The sequence below is a fragment of the Hibiscus syriacus genome, unplaced genomic scaffold (genome assembly GCF_006381635.1).
Source record: "Hibiscus syriacus cultivar Baekdansim isolate YM2019G1 unplaced genomic scaffold, ASM638163v2 tig00111199_pilon, whole genome shotgun sequence".
NCBI classification, from domain to species: domain Eukaryota; kingdom Viridiplantae; phylum Streptophyta; class Magnoliopsida; order Malvales; family Malvaceae; genus Hibiscus; species Hibiscus syriacus.
The window spans coordinates 679,872-705,338 of NW_024063015.1; the positions used below are offsets into that span (position 1 = coordinate 679,872).

At 35.4% G+C, this 25,467-nt stretch overlaps 1 pseudogene; it reads left to right on the forward strand.

The window, feature by feature from the left end:
- The first annotated feature begins 1,286 nt into the window (after positions 1-1,286).
- LOC120155630 lies at positions 1,287-25,084 on the forward strand (annotated as a pseudogene).
- The last annotated feature ends 383 nt before the right edge of the window (positions 25,085-25,467 follow it).

Here is a 25,467-nt window from a genome sequence, read left to right on the forward strand (position 1 = left end):
ACATACCAACTATGCATTTTTTTAATAAAAAAAGTAGCATTACTACATGACATATCATGTGATCATGACCTAAATGCATAATGGTTCAAAAAAGGAAAATTACCTAAAAGTTTAATGGTATGGGTTGTCTTTTTAAATGGTCTTGTATGAGTTGGCTTTTCTCATTTCTTATTCCTATTTATTTTATTTATTTTTTAGATTGGGGTCAAACTTGTCATCTCATATGACTTTTTTTCCCCTTTGTTTTTGTGTTATTATGACTTTTTTTTTTAAAAATGTCCCATTCCATATTTGATTATCCTTAAGTTTTACATTTTTTTTATTCAAATGAGTATACATTTAATAATAATAATTTAATGCGATATCTATAAAATTTATAATTAAAGTTTAAATCATTTGATATAATCAAAGAAATATGCACAAATAAATTTGATAGGGGACTAATAAAACAATTGGTAAAAATCAATTCTCAATTTTAATGGAACAAAGAACAAAATTAATCTTCAACAACTAGGATTATAATAAAATTTAACTTAATTACCAATTAAAATTTGAGTCAATATCTAACAATAATAAATATCATATAAAATTATAACCTTAACAGACATTATTTTTGAAGGTCCTTAATAGGCATAGAATTCCTAATAATATTTTTAAATTTTATTTATTTAATACATAAAATTCTAATCATAACACTTTAATCATATTTTTGAATAATTAGCTTTTTAAGAATAGAATAATAAAAATGTAAATATATTAATATTAAAGTATTGATAAACAATGTATTCATAAATATAATAACAATGAAAAAAATATTTTCATTTTATTAATAGTGAATGAAAAATATTTTCAAAAAATAAATATAATATTATTAGAATATAAAAACAATATATTTAATAAATACTAAAAAGATAGATTAAAATTATTATTAGTTATTTGAGCATGAATATAACTAAAATCTTGACTATTAAAAATATAACTAAAATCTTAATACATTCGATAAATAATGTTATTTGTTTGTATAAGAACTGATTTATCTCGATAATTAAAAAATTATAAATATAACAATTATAGCAAAGTCTTACTAATATTTAAACTGTAAAAAGAAAAAAAGAAGAAGAGAAAAGACTGAAAATAGAAGGAAAAAAAAATAAGGTAATGGTAATCGAGTAAAAGTTCTATCTAAGCAATGCTATGGTCACTGGATATTTTTACAAAGATATGATTTTTGTTGACCTAAAAAGCCTTACTTTCCTTCCTAACATTATATTGCTTGTTTTTTCGGCTTTTAAGTTTCAACCACAATTCAATCATTCATATTTCAGTTGCAAATCTCGAAGAAGTCTGAGAAAAATGAATATATAAAGTTGAAGAGAGACACTCAGCAAAACACACGACGATACCGTTGCAATAATTCACTTTTTTTTTTCTTTCCCAACATCTTCCCTTTTATTTTTTTTATTTGCCTACTCTGCTTACTCCAAGGGGGGGGGGGGAGATCTTTCTCAAGGTACCCTTTTGCCTTCATCACCATCTGTTTTTCCTCCTATTGCTACCATCAATCTCTTTGCTTTCTTTGGTTATCACTCATTTGGATCTCCATTTTTTCGTTTTTGTGTTCATGTCTATTGATCTGGGTATGCTTGATATTGTCTAAACTTTAATGGTTTTTTTCTTTTTTCCCTTAACTCTTGTTTTGATCCAATTGTCTGCTTGTTAAAGCTTTATTCTGACAAAGAATTCAGTTTTTTTTTGCAGGGGTTTAGAAATGGTTTAATTTGTTATTGTAACCAAGCATTATAGATTAAAAGATGAGTTAAGTTTTGAATGGTTGTTGGGTTCTTATTAGTCAGTTTTTCCTTGCTTTTTGATCCCGCGATTGATCATGTAACTTGCTGCTTGGATTGCTCATCAATGGCACTAATACTAAAATTCTGTTGCTGCCTTCTGATTATTTGTGTGATCAAATAAAAAATACTTTGCATTCCTCAAAGTGCTCTTGGTTGATTGATGTTTATGTCAAGTTTCGAGCATGATTGATTAGGGTATTCTCCTAAGAGCATGCGACAACTGCAAGCAAACGTTTGGAACTTAGTGTGTAGTATAAGTGGGCTTCTGTTATAATATAATTAAAATGAATGATTATTGGTTTAAAGAAAATCAGTTTATCTTATTTTATTTTGTTGGCCAGAATAATATGAGATTATTTATTATTAAATTCCATATCATGTGAAGTTGTCAAATGTGTGCATATCCATATGCTTCTTTTTTTTTTACTGTCAATTATTTGAACTTTATCTTGATGTTTTGAATTAGGCAATAACACGTCATTCAGTTTACACAAGCTGAAAAGTTGCTCTTAGTATTTCATATACTGGTGTGGAATATAAAATGTGTTAATTGTAGACATCATTCTTATTCTATTTTTTATCACCGCCTTTTCGACCCGGCTCAGCCAAGTCTTAGTCTTAGTATGGATACTGTCATTAGAAACTAAAGCTGTAATTACTTTAGTAACCTAATTAGAGCATTTTGACTGGACCGGTAGATCTGGTTTTGGAAGGAAGAAATACATTCTTAAGACATTAGTCTCTTCCTTCTGATGTGGATCAAATTCCAGACATTAATTTATGGAGGAGAGAAGATATATCATGAAGGTCATGGGTAAGACAGGATTCAGCTACTGAGATTGTTAATGTTAATTTAGAATTGTTTTACTTAGAAGCAATACATATCAAGTTGGCTGCATTGCATGCTTGGACACATAAAGACTATCTGAAATTTCTTAATGTAGGATCTTTGACAGTACATAGTGTCGTTGCATTGGCTTATTACTGAATATTGTGAAACCTATGAGTTCTTTTTGATTGTGCTGTTATAACAAGAAACTCTTTTTTCTGCTATGGCCCAGATTGTTACACTGTTGCACTTTGTTTTCTGCTTATTAGTGCAATGTGAAATCGGAACATAATTTTAATCAACTAAAATTATTGTATGCATTGATCAAATGGTTACTTTTTTTTTTCTATAAATATTTTCTACTGGGACTTCATTTTTGAGTGCATAATAAAATACATGTATTTCTCCAGTAAGTTTTGTGCAATTTCCTGGCTCGTGCAGGTTGTATTCTAAGTTGATCTATCATATATTTGCTTGATAAAACATCGATAAAGAATTCTGAGAAATGTCTAGCCCAGCAAAAGTTCAGGATCCTGCATTTCAAGGAGTGGGTCAAAAACCGTATCCTTAAGATGAAGGGGCATATAATGAGTTGTGAATTCATGAACTTGAGATTCTTTTAACCTTTTCTTTATATAAGAGTATGTATATTTATTTAAACCTAACTTTTGCTAAGAGAGACCATAATCAATTATTTTTCCAACACCACCTCGAAAATAAAAAATGACATGTTTTTTGCGTTCTTTTTGAGATGTGTGCTTATGTTCCATAAACATATATATGCTACTAGTTTTTCGCATAAAGACTGTTGCACTTGACATCTTATAGTGGGACTGAAATCTGGCGTATTGAGAATTTTCAGCCAGTTCCGTTGCCAAAGTCTGACTATGGAAATTCTATATGGGGGATTCTTATATTGTCTTACAGGTGAAGATTTTGTTTCTCTCTTGTTTTCTCTATTTTTTGTGGACTCGCACTGCTGCACATGCATTTTTTACCTTATTCTGGGCCAAGATAAATCATTCAATGTGGTTTACTGCTTTTTTGTAATGTCTCAATCACTTCTTTTATGTGCTATTTTTGTAGACAACATCTAGCAAGGGTGGTTCATATCTATATGATATACACTTCTGGATTGGTAAAGATACTAGTAAGGTGTGTTTTCGCTGCATCTACTTTTACTCTTCTTAATTTGTTCAGGATTTAAATGTGCCTTCAAATAAATTAAGACATCTTTTGAAATCATTTCGTTACGCTCAGGATGAGGCTGGAACAGCTGCTATCAAAACAATTGATCTGGATTCAGTACTAGGAGGGTGTGCAGTGCAGCACAGGGAACTTCAAGGCCATGAATCTGACAAATTTTTGTCATACTTTAAACCTTGCATTATTCCATTAGAAGGTGGCTTTGCTTCCGGATTTAAAAAGGCAGAAGAAGAAGAGTTTGAAAAGCAGTTATATGTCTGCAAAGGAAAGCGAGTTGTCAGATTGAAGAAGGTATCCGATGTTCACTACATATGTTTGATGAGTGTGGATAGAAAGAAGGAAGAAACAAAGAGTTCCTTGAACTAATTATATAGTTTTAAATGAGACTATTGAGGATCAACTGAATACCATTTTGTGTTATGCCCTTCAGGTTCCTTTTGCTCGATCTTCATTGAATCACGATGATGTATTTATCCTGGACACTCAGAATAAGATTTATCAGTTCAATGGTGCAAACACTAATATTCAGGAAAGAGCAAAGGCATTAGAGGTTATTCAGTTCTTAAAGGAAAAGTATCATGATGGAACATGCAATGTTGCAGTTGTTGGTAAGGGTTTATGCATTTACAGTATCAACAATGCTGTTTTTCCCACTTTTCTACTAATGTATGAGTACTAATTGAATTGCATGAAAGGTTTATTTATTTTACTCCAAGTCTGGTACATTTTGAATATATGCATTAATGTAATCACCCTGCAGATGATGGAAAATTGGACACTGAGTCGACTCTGGTGAGTTTTGGGTTCTGTTTGGTGGTTTTGCTCCACTAGGAAAGAAAGTTCACAGTGAAGATGATGTTATTCCCGAGACTACTCCCGCTAAACTTTATAGGTATTTTTATGTTTATTTTTATAAGTTGGTAACTATAATTTAGTTTCTTAGTGATTGCAACCAGATTACTAAATCATAATAGAAAATTAAGCAACTGTTCATGGATTTGGAAGACTGGAATAGGACTTATAACTTGTTTTCTCGTTGTTGCGAGCACACATCAAAGACTTTTTCTTTTTTATGTACTTGAAATACTTAAGCTTTCACATATTTCTGTATCACATTTAATTTATTACCCTCAATATAACAGTTCTTAAACTCAAGCTGTTCTAATGTAGCAAATATAAACCCTAGCCTCATTTAATGGAGTTATGGTAACTATTACCTATTAATTCAACCTTTAAGCTCCTTCTCATTCAGTTTGTTCAATGTCTTATGATTCTCATATGCTTTGGTACAAGCAATTATCTTCAATTCTTTATGCTGCAAGAAATACAAAATCAAGTTTTTTAATGTGTTATCAAGAATGTTGTGATTAGGAGAAGTCACGAGACAGTGTAGGTTAAGATTAGCATTATTTTATTCATACACTTATGTCAATTGCCTTTTTTCCTTTTCAAATAGGAAAAGGAGACACGGATATTTAGAGTGGACCTTAGAAAGTCTTCACGTGTTTAGACATTCTCTCTGGAGAGAATAAATTAACTTATTAACCTTAGAGTTTCTCCAGACAGCTTTAATACTACTTTTATGGTCACTATTATTATATGTAATATTGGTTAACTGAACTATCTTTTTTTATATGCTTATTTTAACACAGAACATCTTTTTAGTGGCTTTTTAAGTAGGCAGTTGAAAACTTTTTGGTTAAATATTATTTCTGTTACTATTGCTTTTGGAGGTATATGTCTTATCAATTGCTAATTTGGAATCACTGGTTTCTGTAGCATAACTGATGGTGAGGTGAAGATCATAGGAGGCGAATTATCAAAAGGCTTACTGGAAAACAACAAGTGCTATATACTAGACTGTGGTGCTGAGGTTTTTGTATGGATTGGACGGGTGACACAAGTAGAGGACAGAAAGGCTGCCTGTCAAGTTGCTGAGGTAGAGCTTGAGGCATGATATTGATTTCTTCATGTATTTTAAGACCATGAATTCTCATTCTCAACCTTTTATCTCCAGGATTTTGTTGGTGGCCAGAAAAGACCAAAAACAACCCGCATTACCCGTGTCATCCAAGGGTATGAAAATAATTCATTCAAGTCCAACTTTGATTCTTGGCCGGCAGGGACCGCAACTGTTGGTGCTGAGGGTAGAGGAAAAGTAGCTGGTAGGGATCAATTACTAAGTTGCAAATTACACTTATATTTTGTGGTTAATATTGGTGAATGGTGTTTTCTACTTCTAGCTTTGCTGAAGCAACAAGGAGCTGGTGTCAAGGGGACGAGTAAAAGTGCTCCCGTAAATGAAGAAGTTCCTCCTTTGCTTGAAGGCAGTGGAAAGATGGAGGTCGAGTTAATAGTCTGCTTGGGTTTTGCCAGTTGACTTAAAAGGCCAAATCTCTTTGCTCAAATACAGTGATGCTTATTTTTCAGGTATGGTGCATCAATGCCAGTGCCAAGACGCTATTGCCAAAAGAGGATGTTGGAAAATTCTACAGTGGAGACTGCTACGTTGTGCTTTATACCTACCACTGGGGTGGGAGGAAAGAAGATTACTTTCTATGCTGTTGGATTGGAAAGGATAGCATTGAGGTAATTTTTGTTGTTCTTAGTTGGTATGGAGTAAGTTGCACAATATGCCCTTCCCCATTCAGTCATTCACCTTCTACTCTGTGTTCATAATAGAACTTACAGTCGCATAGCAATGTGAAACAGTGGAATTTGATGTTAAAAAAGTATGGACTAGAGTGCTGCCAATATGAGCTGCTTGTCATTACTAAAATAATACGAGTGCCTACCACACCTGGAGTTTAAGAGTCGCCTTCATAATTTCATGTACATTGTGAAGTTGGATCTCCACCTAGTTTGGATTCTTAAGCTGCCAATTCATTTATCATTAGTTTTTGTCTATTTTCAAGATTGAAGCACTTCCAATTGAATTGGATCTGAGCCTCCTCTTTTTTCCATTCCTCATGTTTTTTGTATATAAGAAAGAGATGCTTATGTAGTTACATGTGAAATTGATGGACCATTATTCTGGTGATGTCTATTCCTGCTATATTATTGCTAAAATATACATATTTCTTAAATCAGGAGGACCAGAAGATGGCTGCTCGGTTGGCTAATACAATGTTTAACTCGCTTAAGGGGAGGCCGGTTCAGGTAACATGTTACCTTTGGCTGACTAACATGATTCTAATGCTTATGTTGCTAATATATGCTTCTTGCAGGGTCGGGTGTTCGAAGGTAAAGAGCCACCGCAGTTCATTGCACTTTTCCAACCTATGGTGGTACTTAAGGTATTCAATTTAACTTCAAAATTTAGAATCTCATTTCAAACTGCTTGAGGGTCTTTGGTTTAGAATTCGATGATATTGACTATTTTTCCTATGATTGATTCCTATCTAGGGTGGTTATAAAAAGAGTATAGAAGACAAAGGCTTGACAGATGAAACCTATACTGCAGATTGTGTTGCTCTATTTCAGATTTCAGGAACCGCCATGCACAATAATAAAGCACTGCAAGTTGATGCTGTATGTATTAGATGGTTATTTTGTCAAATTTTCCCCTTTAAATCATGTCTGGTGGGTTTTGCATTTCCAGTGCATGAATGTTTTTCCCAACTTACATACAAACCAGTAGTTCTGTTTATTTATTTATTTATTTTTTAAATGTAAGTACATTTTAGACCATAACATTTCCTGTTGACACCATTAAGTAGAACCTTGTTTGATGCAACATGTTTTTCAATTTGCACTGAAAAGTTTATAGTTGAACCTCTGTTTGATTTGAGGAATTTTTTAAAAAGTTCGGCAAGTTAACAGGCAAACAATTGAATGCTTCTATTCTCTTTTCCCGGTGAGGAATTGTTTCTTTCATCGACAAAATTTGATGCATCAAAAAGATATCTCTTTGTTTTGTTCTAGCTTTAACGACCTTGCCTATCTCAAATAATTGAGATTTTTTTCATTTATTTCTGGAAGTAGTGAGATTAATCTCTTCCAATACGCTTCCAAAAGCATTATATTATTCATAATTTGATGCATCAAAAAGCATTATAATATTCATCTTGTCTATCGAAGTTTCCATCCCTTCTGCTATTCTCTCAAGCAATGAAGAAAAATCCTTCTGCTATTGATTTTACTAATTATAATGTGACATTACTTTTTTGATAGGAATAGAAGGTCTCATTAAAAACTTCCTTCATAGTTGCCTCTTGTGTAGAGACAAAAAGGCTGAAGGAGTAAAAGAGTGCCTTAATATATTAATAACCCATAATTACATAAGATTACCAAACATTACATAAAATTGCCTAACATAGAAACATAACCAAAATAATACACCAGACCCACAACTCATAACAACAACCTCCTCACTCACTAACCAATTCCTGACTTAGCTAGACAATCAGCTTCCACATTAATACACCTGCTGATATGCTTAATAATAACATTAGACTGCACAACTGTGTTTTGAATTTTTGTAATCAAATCAACAAGATGAACCAGGCATAGTTTCGGGCTGTTGATCCACTTCACAGCAATAAACGAGTCACTTTCTAAAATCAGAATTCCTTTGTCCCTCCAAACTGACTCAAAAAACACTGCTAACCCCACTTTGATAGCAAAAATCTCAGCAAGAATAGGAGAACAAGGTCCTACTGCTCTAGAGAAGGAAACCAACTTGTTATTATCAATATCTTTAAGAACTCTACCAACCCCTCTTCTTCTCCAGTCAAAGTTAACAGCCCCATCAACATTCATCTTAAAATAACCTGTAGGAGGAGGGCATCATTTTAATCTTGACAGTCGAAAGTTAGAGGGGGACTTATGTATATCCGCCAAAGTAAGATCTCCCACAAGGCTGTCCACTTGAATAGACACATCCTTATTTTTAGCTAAAAACCATGACGCCACCCTATACCTCACCAAAAAAAAATAGATTAGCTTTATCCAATTTGCCTTTCTCAAATACAATCTGATTCCTGCATAGCCAGACAAACCACAAAACAGCTCTTGGAATAAATCTCCAAATACCCGAGTTAGGTCTTAATTGCAACCATGAAAGCAAGAAGCCTTTTGGATTATTAGGAAGAATTGAGATAACTTTCCACAGACGTAGGAGTTTACCCAAATCTGCCAAACCTGGACGCAAGAAAAAAATATATGACTGACCGATTCTGGTTCCACTCCACAGAACACACAAAGTGGGTTTTCGATATTTTTGACTCTTCTCATTAAAACAGTTTTGACAACCAACTTCTGATGAATAACTTGCCAAAGGAATATCTCCACTTTAGGTGGAACTAAACCCTTCCACACAATCTCCAACCATGAATTATCTGAGTCTGATAAACTAGAAAATAATCTAGAGCAAGATTGAACCGAGAACACACCATCCCCGCTACCTTTCCACGCCAAACGGTCTTCACCCTTCAACAGAGGACGAACATTATCCAACAATACCATCATTTCCATCCAATGTTCAAACTCACTATCCATTAAATTCCTCCTAAGTTGTAAATCCCACACCCACTCCCCATTCGACATACCCCCAAAATCAGCCACAACCCCTTCCTTATTAACTGACAGTGCAAAGATCCTAGGAAACAAATTCTTCAAGGAATAGTTAGAAATCCATGAATCATGTCAAAATCTAATTGAATCTCCTTTTCCCACCTGAAGCACTAGATTATTTCGAAAGCATAACCCAAATGAGTCATTAGTCCGATAGTTATTTAAAACACTTTTCCAAATCCAAGACACATTAGAAGGCACATTATCATTTAAAACAATAGAACTCATTCCCACATTATACTTAGAACATATCATTGCCTTCCACTGAGAGTCCATCTCTGTACCAAACTTCCATACCCATTTGCCCAATAAAGCTCTATTCCGTAGCTTAAGATCCGAAATTCCCAATCCCCCCAACTCTTTATTTTTACAAACAGTATTCCAGCTAACCCAATGAAACCTTTTCTTCTCATCCGATGAACCCCACAAGAAGCTGGCCATAATAGATTCCAGTTTCTTCCTCACAACCACTGGCATTTTGAAAATTGACATATAATAATTAGGGAGTGCATTCAAGACTGATTTTATCAAAACTGTCCTTCCTGCCATGGATAGAGAAGATAATTTCCAGCCTGCCAATTTCTGATAGAACTTATTCACAATCGGATCCCATAGTTGAATAGAATTTCTCTTTGCTCCCAATGGTAATCCCAAATATTCTGTCGGAAACGAGTCTCTTAAACAACCAATAGATTCTGCCCACTCCCCAACAATCTGATCTTGTAAATTAATACCAAAAATTCTGCTCTTCACCAAATTCAACTGAAGTCCCGTACACATCTCAAATACAACCAAAACCCTCTTCAGATTTTCCAACTGTCCCTTAGAAGCTTTGCAAAAAATAATTAAGTCATCCGCAAATTGTAAATGAGACAGCATCGAAGAAGAATTATCAGAACCTATTTGAAAACCCTCGAACAGCCCCAACACTACTGCTTTAGACAACAACATATTCAAAAATTCCCCCACTAAATTAAACAGGTGCAGGGATAAAGAACACTCTTGTCTCAGCCCCCTAGAAATTTTAAAACTTTCAGTAGGAGAGCCATTAACAAGAACTGAAATAGAAGTTGAACTTAAGCAATTATATATCCACAACCTCCATCTTCTACTAAACCCCATACACTCCATAATTTGAATTAAAAAATTCCAATCAACAGTGTCATAAGCCCTCTTGAAATCCACTTTGAAGACGAGACCTTCCCTTCCTTTCCTCCTCCAAAAATCAATGGCTTCATTAGCAATTAAGGAGCAGTCACAAATCTGTCTTCCCGGGATGAAAGCAAATTGAGATTGACCAATTAACCCTCCTATGCACAACCTTAGCCTTCTTGACAGAACCTTGGACAAAATTTTGTATATTCCCCCTACCAAACCTTGGACAAAATAATGTGACATTACTTATTTAGCCAATGAAGCTTACTCATAATGTCCTTGGCTTTTAGTTCATTGGTCCTATAAAAGAAATTTGTTTTCCCCTGCTAAAGTATTTTATTTGCCAATACATTTATGAGATGTTGAAAAGCAGAGAAGGGGACAAATGCAATCTTCATTCTCTCTCTATTAGATGCAAGCTACTTATTTGACATCAAATTTGTGATGATGATTGTATTCCTGTAGATTGTTGTCATGCTGTGTGCAGCACAATTATTCCTTTCGTAACCTAACATCAATGCTTTCTTTTCAAAAAAAAAAAAACTTTTGTTTAGGTGGCAACATCATTAAACTCAACTGAGTGTTTCCTCTTGCAATCTGGATCTTCAATTTTTACTTGGCATGGGAATCAAAGCACTTTTGAACAGCAGCAATTAGCTGCAAAAGTGGCAGAGTTTCTGAAGGTATATTACTTATACAAGTTGCAGTCTAGAATCTAAGTTCCACCAGTTCAAGTTGACTAATTAATCACTACAACTAAAGAATGTAATAACAGGAATATAGTTAATATATCATGTTCTAATCAAATGGTAAGATTTAATTCTTGTAATGATAACTGTACATTTTTATTGTTCTATTCAAGTTTTTCTTTGATCAGACTTCAGCTTATTGTACCTATTTTAGTTATGGTTTTCTCCTAAATGATAAAAGTCAATAATAGCACTATCTAGTTCTTTCAAGCAACTCCACCCATTTCAATCAATCATATATTCATTTTCTTTTGCATTCAGCCTGGAGGTTATCTTAAACATGCTAAAGAAGGAACAGAGAGCAATGCCTTCTGGTCTGCACTTGGGGGGAAACAAAGTTATACCAGTAAAAAGGCATCTACAGAGACTGTCAGGGATCCCCACTTGTTCACTTTCTCTCTAAATAAAGGTTTTTTTTCTTCTTTTTTATGATTGTGATTTGCTTCAGTTGTTAATGAAGCTTGTTTCCATTCTAACTGTTCTTTCCATGATTTTGTCTTCGTCCTCATGGACACCCCAGGAAAGTTTGAGGTGAGTTCTTAATGATGTAATTTACAGTCATTCCTACAGGCATCCAAGTGTCTTCTATGTATAAACTTTCATTTTGTTGTATAGGTTGAGGAAGTTTACAATTTCACTCAAGATGATCTCTTGACAGAAGACATTTTGATATTCGACACACATGCTGAAGTGTTTGTTTGGGTTGGTCAATCTGTGAACACCAAAGAAAGGCAAAATGTTTTTGAAATTGGCCAGGTATAAATAAAACAGTGATTCCTTCATTCTTTAATCTTTCCAATACACACATTATTCATTTTAGAAGTTACTTGCAGAAATATATAGACTTTGCTGCTTCTCTAGATGGTTTGTCTCCGAATGTCCCACTTTACAAAGTTTCTGAAGGAAACGAACCCTGCTTCTTCACAACATTCTTTTCATGGGATTCACCCGAGCCATTGTATGTCCATGACTGGATTTTTATACTTATTCTTTTGGTTTAATGTCACTTCAATTAATGTTGAATCATTTTTGTATCATTTTCATCTTCATCAACAAGAAATTATGAGAATTCCTATTTTCAGCTTGTTGATTCAAAATGGGAGAATATCTAGAATCTGTATTGTTTCAACCAACGTAATTATTTTCTAATGAGGAAATGTTTGAATAGTTTGATGTAGAGTCTGTATAAGACTAAATAACCATTTAATCACACCTTTAGCCATCAGATGTACCTGTTTTCACATGTTTTATTTTCCTATGCACTAAATAAGATTAGTAAAATGAGGGAAAATAAGAAAATTTTAGAGCAGCTTTGAGGTTCAGGAGGTAAAAAGTCAAAGCTTAAGGTATAAAATTCAGATTGAATTGATAGAGCCCCAATGATGGAAAGTACGATTCCATTATGACGATGTATTGATATTGTATGGACCATAGATGGAGTTGACTAGAATATTGTAATGAGTTTTAAGAAACTACCATTGAATTCACTGGGTGAATTGGAGTACAATTTGCAGTCCTTTGAACTGTGGTGGTCTCGGTGTTCTTGACTTGAATCATACCAATCGGGCTCTAATGGGGAAATGGTGTGGAAGTTTGCCAATGAAAAGAATTCCTTATGGAAAAGAGTATTATGTAGCAAGCAGAAGGTTAGTTGCAACACCATGTCTATTAGTAAGGTTATTTCTCCTCAATATTCTTGGATTTTGAGAGGTATTGCCAATAATTACTTGAAGAATGATTTGGAGGGTGAATGTCTTAGATCATATTCGAAGTTGCAAGTGGGTAATGGAAAGTCCATTTCTTTTTGGATTGATGCATGGGTGGATGAGTTTCCTTTAAAAAATATTTTCCCTTGAATCTTTGCGCTTTCTCCTAACAAATGGGGTAAGGTTGCTGAGTTTGGCAGTTTTGAATCGAATTGTTGGGTGTGGAATATTCAAACCAGGAGGAATTTGTGTGATTGGGAATTTGATCAATGGATGGATTTTGATGTCAAAACTGAACGATATAAAGCTGTCAGATTCAATAGAAGATTTTCTTTGTTGGTCTGCAAGTGGTGGACTGTTCTCGGTTAAATCTTGTAGAAGTGCACTTGGTAGGGTGTCTGGGGGTAGCGATCTGTGGTTAAAAGGGGTGTGGTTGGGACTGTCTCCACCTCGTGTGGAGGCTTTCCTTTGGCAGCTTGCTCATCAGAAAGTGGCAGTCAAAGCAGAGTTGGTTAACAGAAGAATGTCCCTAAGTGAAGATATTCTTTGTCCATTTTGCAAGAAACATGAGGAAACAATTCATCACTTGTTTATTTCGTGTTATGTAGTTTGGGAATTATGGAATAAGTTACTAAGCTTTTGGGATTTATCCGTAGTTTTACCCAAGGACCCATCTTCTTTACTCAACTCTTGGGGTGATTTGAGGGTGAATTCGTTGATCTGGAAATTTATTCTGGGAGTCGTATTTTGGTCTATTTGGAAAGCTAGGAATGCAATTGTGTTTGAAGGATTAACTCTTGACAGGCTGTCTTTTTTTTTCATTGTTAGATTTAGGTTATATAAATGGTTTCTAGCCAAGTTCCCTAAGTTTCCTATACAGGATGATGTGTTGATTGGTGATCCATCTCTTGCATATGGTATTTCAGTTCCTAAAACTAAGGTTGTTCTGTGCTTTGCTGGCTCCCCCCTCCAATGGATTTTTTGAAGATGAATGTTGATGGAGCTGTAAGGTTAGATGGCTCTGTTGGAGGTATTTTAAGAGACTAGAATAACTGCACTCTTCTGACTTTTTCAGAGCATATTGGTCAAGGTCCCCCACCAGTTGCTGAATTGAAAGCTATTAAAAGAGGCATTGAAATCTTTGTCTTCTCGTTGGGTTTCTATTGGTAGGTTGATTGTTGAGAGTGATTGTAAGTTTGCAGTGGAGTGGATTTAGTCCCCGTCTTTGGCTCCTTTTTTTTTACGCCTCTAGTTAAAGAGATTTTGTCACTAATTTCTGAAAAGGTGATGTTAGTTAGGTTGATTCCAAGGGCTTGTAACGGGGAGGCAGATAGTTTAGTAAAGAAGGGATTGATTGATTATAAGGTTTAAGTTGTACGTTATTTTCTTGTCGAGTTAGTAGGTTTTTGTTGTCGGTGGAGTTGTTAAGTCTTATGTAATTCTGTTTGCTGTAATTGTTAAGTCTTATGTACTTCTGGTATATTAATAAAATGAGGTACTCTTTTCCTCCTTCCGCGAGTTGATTTTTTCTTCCGGGAAAGGGTTAGCTATGAGGGAGGTTTTTAACGAGGCCTCTTACTTCTATAAAAAAAAGCGATATCAACATTATAATGTTGATGCCACTCACAATGTACCCGAATAAGAAATAAATACAGTTGCTATTATTTCTCTACTCACCGAAATTTATGACACCCTTTTTTTGTTTTCAAGGGTGGATTAACATAGATTTGACTGACATGATTCATCCTTTCATGTATGTTGCATTCAACTTTATCTATTTGATATTTATACTTAGATATGCTCCATGACACAGGTTCAAGGAAACTCATTCCAGAAAAAGGTGGCATTGCTCTTTGGAGCTGGTCATTCTGTAGAGGCAAGTTCTTTCCTTAGTTCTCATGAAGTAAAAATTTTAATGGTTGAAGTTTTTGCCTGTACCAAGTGTCAGAGATTAGTTACCTAAGTTAAGAAGATTGAGTTGGATTTGTAAATATTCTATCTAATTAGTATCCCTAAATCTAAGGGACTTTTTTTTATTACTAGAATTAGTCTCTTACCTAGTTTAGAAGTTACCTAAGATAAAACTTAGGCTTGTATATATAATTGTAAGTTTACTACACGTTTAATAAGAGTGAATTAGAGTAAAAGGTCATGGCTTTTGTCATGGTATCAATGCTAGTCGTTTTTGGGTCTTAATCTCCTTGTTGAGAGTCTTTTTATAGTTCTTAGGAGAGTATGACACATGATCAGCAAAATATAGGCGATACGGGTAATTTCAGCAGTACAAAAACTGCTCAAGGAGGCACAATGGGTGAGGGAAGTCACTCTAATTTGATAAGTGACTTACAAAATATACAAACCACTTATAGGTTAAATGGAAAAAACTACCTTAAGTGATCTCAACTAGTTCAGACTTTCCTAAAAGGGAGAGGTAAACTTAATCATCTCCTTGGAATGGGTCCAAAGGAAGGAGATCCCGAATTTGAGGCTTGGGATGAACAAGACTCATTGGTTATGTCTTGGTTGTGGAATTCAATGGTGCCTGAATATAGTGACACCTGCATGTTTCTTGGAACAACCCAAGAGATATGAGAGGCTGTAAAACAAACCTATTCGAAGGTTCAAGATGCTGCCTAGATATATGAAATCAAGAGCAAGATTTCATCCACTAAACAAGGAAGCAAATCTATAACAGAGTATTCTAATATGCTGCAGAATATGTGGCAGGAAATGGACCACTATCAATGCATTCAGATGAAATACAATGAGGATGCAACAATCCTAAAAAGGTTTGTAGAAAAAGATAGAATTTATGATTTTTTTGTTGGACTAAATATAGAATTTGATGCAGTAAGGGTCCAAATTATAGGAAAAGAAGACCTGCCCTCACTGAATGAAATTATTGCTATCATTCGCGCTGAAGAAGGAAGAAGATGAGTGATGGTGGTTGAAAATAATCAAGTAGAAATCTCAGCCTTGGTTAATAAGGTTGTTCCTGAGGGACCAAATCGTCTGAAGCAGCAGAATATTTGAAGGAAGAGAAGGAAAAAGGACGATTAACAAGGACTCCTTATGGTGTACTTATTGCAAAAAACTTCGTCACACCAAAGAGAAATGTTGGAGGCTGCATGGAAAACCTCAGACTGCAAATAAGAACTTCACAGAGAAAGGAGGTTCAGCAAGAGGACAAAGCAGAGCTCATGCAACTAAACATGTGGCTAAGGAGTCTGATGAACAATATGTTGAATTCAACCGAGAAGAAGTAGAAAAATTGAAAAACCTACTGGAATCCTTAGAAAAACCATCCTCTGCAGGTACATGCAATTTAGTTTTCTTAGGTATATCTTCTTTCTCTTTTCAGAATTCTAATGTCTTGAAATCATCTACCCACATACTTACCCAAAATTCATGGGTAATTTACTCAGGAGCCACTAATCACATGACTAATTCTTCACTGAACTTCCTCACCTACATACCCTGCTCTAGTAACAAGAAAATCACAGTTGCAGATGGTACTATGGCAACGGTTGCTGGCCAAGGAGATATTGCCATCAGTAAAAACTTATTGCTTAAAAATGTTCTACACGGTGCCAAAACTATTTACTAGCTTTATCTCTATTCCAAAGCTTATCAAAGACACTAACTGCAGTGTTTTATTTCATCCTAGACAATGTATTTTTCAGGAGCAAGAAATGAAGAGGATGATTGGGCGTGCTAGGGAAATAAATGGCTTATACTACCTTGAAGACCTTAGTGGACCAGCTAGAGTTTTGAATACTCAACCATTGTTTTTTTTATCCGAATCTACAACCAATAAAGATCAAATCTGGCTACATCACTTTCGCCTTGTTCACCCACCTTTTTGACTCTTAAAAACTATGTTTCCTTCATTGTGTAATTCCTTATATGTTGAAGAATTTCATTGTGAAGTTTGTGAATTTGCAAAGCATAAACGTTCCTCTTTTCCAGCAAGTAATAAATGAACCAACAGTCTCTTTACCCTTATCCATAGTGATGTTTGGGGGTCTTCCACTATTCCTAACATAACCGGGGCTAGATGGTTTGTGTCTTTTATAGACGATTGTACTAGGGTTACTTGGATTTATCTACTAAAACAAAAGTCTGATGTTACCTCTACTTTTAACACCTTTTACACCAAGATCAAGACTCAATTTAGGGCTGAAATAAAACGAATCAAATCAGACAATGCCAATGACTACTTTAATCAAATCCTAACTCCTTATTTCTTAGAAAGAGCTATTATACATGAATCCTCTTGTGTAAACACTCCCCAACAGAATGGGGTAGCAGAAAGAAAGAATGGACATCTTCTTGCCGTAACTAGAGCCCTTTTATTTCAAAACAATATCCCTAAAAGGTACTGAGGGGAAGCCGTGTTAACTGCCACTTACATGATAAACAAGCTACCCATTAAAGTTCTTGAATCCCAGAGTCCCCTTCAAACCGTTACAAAGTTCTTTCCAAATTTCAATCTATCTCTTAACCTAAAACCAAGGGTATTTGGGTGTGTTGCTTTTGTTCACATTCATTCTCAAGGCCGAGGGAAACTTGATCTAAGGGCATTAAAATGTATTTTTATTGGGTATCCCTCCACTCAAAAAGGCTACAAGTACTACCATCCTCCTACAAGAAAATACTACACTTATGTTGATGTCACTTTTGTGGGAAAAAAGAGTTATTTTACAGTTCTTTATCTTCAGGGGAAATATCTTTTAGGGAAGATAAGGATGCAAATTTGTTTTTACTTCAACCCCTTGTTCATTTTCCTATACCTACACTTATACCTATACATTCTACAAAACACAGACAAAAACACAGCTTGCTTCTACTTCATCCTCTCCCCAGTCAGAACCTAGTACTCCTCAACCAAACATTAATACATCATAGCCCAATATTCAAGACACTACCTGTCCCCTAAGGGTCTATTTGAGGAAGAAGGCACCTATGCAGATTCAATCATCCCTTTCTCCTGCTTCTGCTCCTATACAGTTTGAGGTACACTCTGAAACTTCTTCTGAACAAAGTGATGCTGAAAATACTATATCTGCTTCTGATTTTGAATTTATCATTGCTATTAGAAAAGGAAAAAGAACATGCACCACCAAACATCCTACCTATCTATTTTTGACCTACAAAAACCTATCCCTTAATTACAGAACCTTCCTTACTAGCCTAAATGACATTGTTATTTTTAAAACAATATCTGAGGCATTTGAAAATGAAAATTGGAAAATAGTTATGAAAGAGGAAATGGAGGTGCTGGAGAAGAATAAGACATGGGATCTAGTGAAGCTTCCAGAAGGGAAAAAAACAGTAGGATGCAAATGGGTATTTACTGTTAAGTATAAATCATATGGTTCTCTAGAAAGGTACAAAGCAAGATTGGTGGCAAAAGAATACTCTCAAACCTATGAAATTGACTATCTTGAAACTTTTGCCTCTGTTGCAAAGATGAACACAATGAGGGTTCTACTGTTCTTAGCAGCTATTCAGGGATGGAATTTGCAGCAGTTTGACATCAATAATGTTTTTTTCATGGGGACCTTGAAGAAGAAGTTTACATGGATATTCCACCCAGATTTGATTCGAATACTGGACAGGCAGTGTGTAAATTGAGAAAAGCTCTTTATGGACTAAAGCAGTCCCCAAGAGTTGGTTTGGGAGATTTACTAAAGTAATGCTAAAACAAGGCTTTAAACAAAGTCAAGGTGATCATACTGTGTTTGTGAAATACTCTCCTTCAGGGGGAGTAATTGCACTGTTGGTGTATGTAGATGATATAATTGTTACAGGTAATGATTCTGAAGGAATTTTAATTTAAAGAAGTGTCTTATAAAGAAGTTTGAAGTGAAGGAACTTGGAAGATTAAAATACTTCCTTGGTATTGAGGTGGCTCACTCACAACAAGGGATTTTTATATCTCAACAGAAGTATACATTGGACTTGTTGAAGGAAACTGGAAAATTAGGAAGTAAACCAGCATAAACTCCTATAGAAGGCAATCACAAGCTTGGAGACTCAAAGAAGGATGATATGGCAGTTGACAGAAGTTTTTTTTCAGAGACTGGTAGGAAAGCTTATATATTTGTCACACACCAGACCAGACATAGCATATGCTGTTGGGGTTGTGAGCCAATTCATGCACAATCCCAAGGAATCACACCTAAGGGCTGTACTCCAAATTTTGTAGTACTTGAAGGGTACACCAGGCAAAGGAGTTCTATTTAGAAGAGGGGGGAACTTGACTCTGGAAGCATACACAGACGCATATTATGCAGGATCCATAATTGATAGAAGGTCAACCCAGGCTATTGCACTTTCTTTGGAGGAAACTTAGTTACTTGGAGAAGAAAAAAAACAAAATGTGGTGGCTAGATCAAGTGCAGAAGCTGAATTTTGAGCTATGGCATTGAGAATTTGAGAGTTATTATGGTTGAAGATTATTTTAGAAGACTTGAAGATAAAGTGGAATGGACCAATGAAACTCTACTGTGATAACAAGTCAACAATCAACATTGCTCATAATCCAGTTCAACATGATAGAACAAAACATGTTGAAGTGGATATACATTTCATAAAAGAGAAACTTGACAGTGGCCTGATCTGTACTCCCTATGTGACCACTGGAGTTCAAGTTGCAGACATACTTACCAAGGGTCTACTTGGTAAGTATTTTCAGAAGTTAACAAGCAAGCTGAGGATGAAAGATATCCATGCTCCCAGCTTAAGGGGGAGTGTCAGAGATTAGTTACCTAAGTTAAGAGGACATTGTCAAAGATTGGGCATCTAAAGCAGGTTGTGGGATGGGCTATTTTCCTATGACTTATCTTGGTTTACCAATAGGTGCAATTAGAAATTCAGAAGTATTATGGGAGCCAGTTCTGCAGAAAGTGTACAGCAGGCTAGCAGGTTGGAAAGTTTCCTCTTTATCGATGGCTGGGAGGGTGGTGTTGGTGAAATCGGTGCTGTCTTCTTTACCTATTTTCTACCTTTCTATCTTTAAATTACCGTTGAAGGTTAATCAGAAACTAAACTCTATAATGGCTAGTTTTCTTTGGGGTGAAGGACAAGCCAAGAAACGGATCCATTGGATAAATTGGAATAAGGTGTGTCAACCTTATGACGAGGGTGGCTTGGGAATCTTGGACATGAGATTGGTGAATAGAGTATTGCTAGGGAAATGGGTTTGGAAGTATGCAAACGAGAAGGAGGCTCAGTGGAAAAAATTACTGTGTTGTAAGCTTAATGTCAGTAATTTATCCTTGCCAATATGCAATGCCATTTCTCCTGTAGACTCTTGGATTTGGAGAGGTATTCTGAATAATTATGAGAAAGAGGATCGAATAGGGGAGTGCTTGAGGTCCAATTCGAAGATTCACGTGGGGAATGGTAGATCAATTGAATTTTGGAATGATGATTGGGTCAATGGCTCTTCCTTAAAGAGTCAGTTCCCTAGGATATTCGCTCTATCGAACAATAAAAAAGGAAAAGTTGTAGATTTTGGGTGCTTTGAAAATAATGGTTGGATTTGGAATATTCAGTTAAGGAGAAACTTATGTGACTGGGAATTGGATCAGTGGATGTCATTAATGCTTTTGATTGATAATATTCGCCTGACTGAATCAGTAGATGATTTCCTTGGGTGGTCGGGGAATGGTGATGGTTTGTTCTTGGTTAAGTCATGCAGAATTGCTCTTTCAAGCAGAAATGGAGATAATTTCCAGTGGAAGAAGTGGGTTTGGTCTGGTTTGGTACCTCCTAGAGTGGAAACTTTCCTATGGCAGATTTCTCATAGGAAAGTGGCTGTTAGAGTGGAACTTAAGAAGAGAGGAGTTAATCTGGAAAATGTCCAGTGTCCATTATGTCATAACTTTGAGGAGTCAATTCAACATCTTTTTGTATCTTGTTCGGTTGCAATGGAGCTGTGGAATAGATTCATTAATTTTTGGGATATTTCTACAGTTTTGCCCCAAGATCCGGTTTCACTACTTTGTTCTTGGTCCTATATTTGGGAGTACTCTACCATCTGGAAGTTTATTCCTGGAGTAGTTTTATGGTCACTATGGAAAGCAAGGAATTCGGTGGTATTTGAAAACTGGAATTTTGATAGCTCATCTCTGTTCTTTATAACCAGATATAGGCTGGCTAAATGGTTCTTAGCTAAATTTCCTCTTGTTAACATTCAGGCTGACTTATTAATAGGGGATCCATTGCTTGCGGACAGAATCCATACTAAGATATCTAAGAAGAAGAAGGTTATTTGTTGGTCTCTGCCCCCTCATGATTTCTTTAAATTCAATGTTGATGGGGCGGTGAGAGGGGATGGGCTGCAGGGAGGAATTGGAGGAGTTTTGAAAGATTCCAATTGCTCTATTTTAGCCTCTTTCTCTATGGCTGTGGGACCAGGCCCTCCTATGTTAGCTGAGTTAAAAGCTATTAAGCAGGGAATTGATGTATTTCTTTCATCGGAGTGGGCAACGAAGGGAAGACTTATCCTCGAGAGTGATTGCAGGAAAGCAGTGGATTGGATCTTGATACCTATTTCTGCCCCAACGTTCTGTAGCTCTTTGGTTGAGGAAATTGGGGCCTATGTATCTGCTAGGGGTTTTATTATTAATTGGATTCCAAGGAGCTGTAATTGGGAAGCAGACAAGTTAGCAAAAGAGGGGATTGGTTGAGGTGTTGTGTTCTGTTGTTGTAGTGTTATGTATTTTATCTAGGGAAGTTTATTATGTAAGTTGTATCTTATGTAATTATGGGTCATTAATAAAATGAGGTACTCTTTTCCTCCTTCCGCTAGTTGCCTCTTTCACAAGAGCCAACTAAGAGGGAGGTTTTTAATGAGGCCTCCTATTCCTATAAAAAAAAAAAAGTTAGTATCCCTAAATCTAAGGGACTCTTTTTATTACTAGAATTAGTCTCTTACTTAGTTTAGAAGTTACCTAAGATAAGGCTTAGGCTTGTTTATATAATTGTAAGTTTCCTACACATTTAATAAGAGTGAATTACAGTAAAATTCATGACTTTTTTCACCGAGAAATTTGGATCATAAAAAAAATCTAACTAGGGTTAATTTTCAAGGCTCCTTGTATGGAAAATAACTTATTATCAATCTATGAAATTTTGATGGATAAAGAGCTAGGATAGAATATAACAATACATCTTTTGCCATTCAATTTCAATTCTTTGCGGCTTCCTGTTAATCTTATTATGGGTCTTTTAACAAGTTAAAAAAATGCTTTAGTTTTTAATTCCTTGTTGATTTCAAGAACCATTTTTTATTTTAAGCATATTTCTACTAAATTCAGAAAGAGGACGTGTCTTGAGTGACATGTAAAGCAAAATTTTACGACGATGAATGAAAATAAGTAGTGGTTGAACCAGAGGTGGAACCTTGATCCTGACCTTGTAGTATTTGTTGAGGTTGACGATTTGTATTGGTAAATTAAGGACAAGTGATATTATGTCATGTTTATAGATGATAATTTCTTGGTCTCTCTTTTCTCAAAAGGAAAAACAAATATATTTACTATATGTACTAGTTCCCTGACTAATGGATTCCATGCTCTGCTGGGACAGGTCAAGTCCAATGGGAACCAAGGAGGTCCCACTCAAAGGGCTTCAGCTTTAGCTGCCTTATCTTCTGCATTCAATCCATCTTCTGCCAAACCAACCTCATCGGTAATGAAACTGCATATGCCACTTAACTTTGCTAAACTCTCTCTCTCTCTATATGTATGTATGTACAGTTTTGACTGCTTATGCGACTTAACTTTTCGTGAGCTCTTTTCTATATCTTTTTTTCTTTCTATTGTATCTACTTTGAAGTCTCAATTAATAAAAACTGAAAAGGAGCTAGTAAGCTGAACCTGTTAATTCCATCTATATTAGCTGTCTAGTAAGTTGAAAATCATTTTTGCTTTATTGCTGTCTTTCATTCTAAACTTCAAATGTTGTCAATTTGATTCCTATGTTTAATTATGGTTATGCACCTTCCACTTGAAGCCCCTATTTTACAAATGGTAATTTTATCAAAAGTTATCACACCTATGTCATCCTTGCCTGCCCCTATTTTGCGTCTCTCTTCTTTGATATGCTTATGTACCTGCTTGAAGCCGATCTGACATTAGGTTTTCACTGCAGAAAATGAAGCGTGTTGAGTTATCCCGTGTACTAGTTTTTTTTCCTTTCCTTTCCTTTTTCTTTCCATCTTATGAGTTATGAAAAAGATTATTTTCTGCGATTTGATTTCAGTTTTGCCTATTTTGCACACACTGATTCATTGGTTTTGAAATTTGACACTAGGGAATGGTGAAACTTGATATCCACCATATTATCAGGAACATAGGAGAACCATTTATAATTTACTTTCAGGAACCACAAGGAAAGTCATGGCTTTTGATCAGCCTTATTGCCTAGGCAAAATGTCTAGTTGTTTACATCATACTGGCTGGAGAAGGGGACTTCTTCCAGGATCTCCCTAGACACACGGTGGATCCTCTTCTACAACCTATTAATTACACCGGCTATGGCTCTTCGCCCACATCAGAAGGGGTGAATTGCACAAAAGCCGCCACAACCCTTAATTTATCATCAACAATACTTGATTAGGGATGTATTCTAATTTGATGCATGTCTAATGTATTATTTTCTTTCATGTATATTATTATGGCTGATTTGTGCCCGTATTTTGAGAATTCAAGGCATTTGTTACACTGCTTGTGAGCTAAGGATTTGATATGTGCCATTGTTGCAGTCCCAGGCTCGATCAAACGGAAATAATGGTGGGCCTACTCAAAGAGCATCAGCTCTAGCCGCCTTATCATCTGCATTCAATTCATCATCGGCAAGCAAAAAGTCAGCTCCAAAGCCTTCCAGAACGGGTCAGGGTTCGCAAAGGGAAGCAGCTGTAGCTGCTCTTTCTGCAGTTCTTACTGCTGAAAAGAAGACGCTACTGCAGGATGGATCCCCTGCAAAATTCGCTAGCAGCACTCCTGTATCTACCCCACCATGTAAGAACCCGTGTAATTTGGACTAGAAGATATCTAGAAAACGAAAATTGTTGCTTTAAGCTGGTTCGCAAGTAGTTGCTAAATCATCCTAATGCCAGCTTCTTTATTGAATTTGACCTCATCTTTTTCATATAATTGTGAAACTGTCTGATGGCGTTGAGATTGTACAGCCGAAACAAAAAGTGAAGCATACCCTTCTGAAGTTGAGGATTCTCAAGAGGTTGCCGAAGCCAAGGAGACAAGTGTAGCACCTGAAACCAATGGGTTGGATTCAGAACCAAAGCAAAAGATACAGCTGGATGAGAATGGTACATATAGTTATGAGCAGCTGAAAGCCATATCTGGTAATGCTGTAACCGGAATCAATCTCAAACGGACAGAGGTTTGTTCTGCCATCAATGTATCGTTGTTTCTAAGTTAACTCCTTATTTTCTTTCCCCGAATATATTGTTCTTATTCTTTGATTTCTCAGACTTATCTGTCTGATAAGGAGTTCCAGATGGTTTTCGGTATGGAAAAAGAAGCATTCTATAGATTACCAAAGTGGAAGCAAGACCTGAAGAAGAAGAAAGTTGATCTATTCTAAGAATTCCATGTGCTTCATCTGCATCTGAGTAGCAATCCGTCATTTAGTTTGATCTCGAATTCTGTTAGGAAAATTGTGTTGTCGATGGTATATGGTTCCTGGATTGGCATCCAAGATTTGATCATACGATGTTGTCTAAAACAGTGATATATTTGTGGGGTTTTCTTTTTCCTACCTTCTCATAGCAAACACACGCATAGTAGACGAGGACAGCTTTGGCACCATTCTTTCACTTGGTTTGCCATGCCATGCATCTCCATAATCATTGTTTGTTATTCAACTTTCATTTATTTTAATTTTCCGTTGTTTTGATTTGTTAAAAGGAAGGTGATGTACATGATGTTGCATTGTATTGAACTTCAATACAAGTAATGGAAATTCATTGTTTGAGAACCTTATCATTCTTTTTTGATTGAATTTTTTCTTTTCTCGGTGAATGAAACTATTTAATATAAAATATATTTTATTTGAAGTTTTTAATTACTTTATTTAACAAAAATATTAATATTATAATATACGAAATAAATCAACTTAAGTTATGAAAAAAATAGCAACTCATTATTAATATTTGGATATATAAACTATAAAGTTTAAATTTTTTTAGATAATATTGTAAAATTTAATTTAAATATATAAATTATATTTTAGATATTAGAATTATTGAAACGTCATTTTTTGTGTGTCTTTCTTGTCTTCTTCCAACCGGACATAGATTGAAACATCATTTCTTCAGCATCCACCATGTTTTTCTTCTCATTATTGCAGAATTATTTAACAAA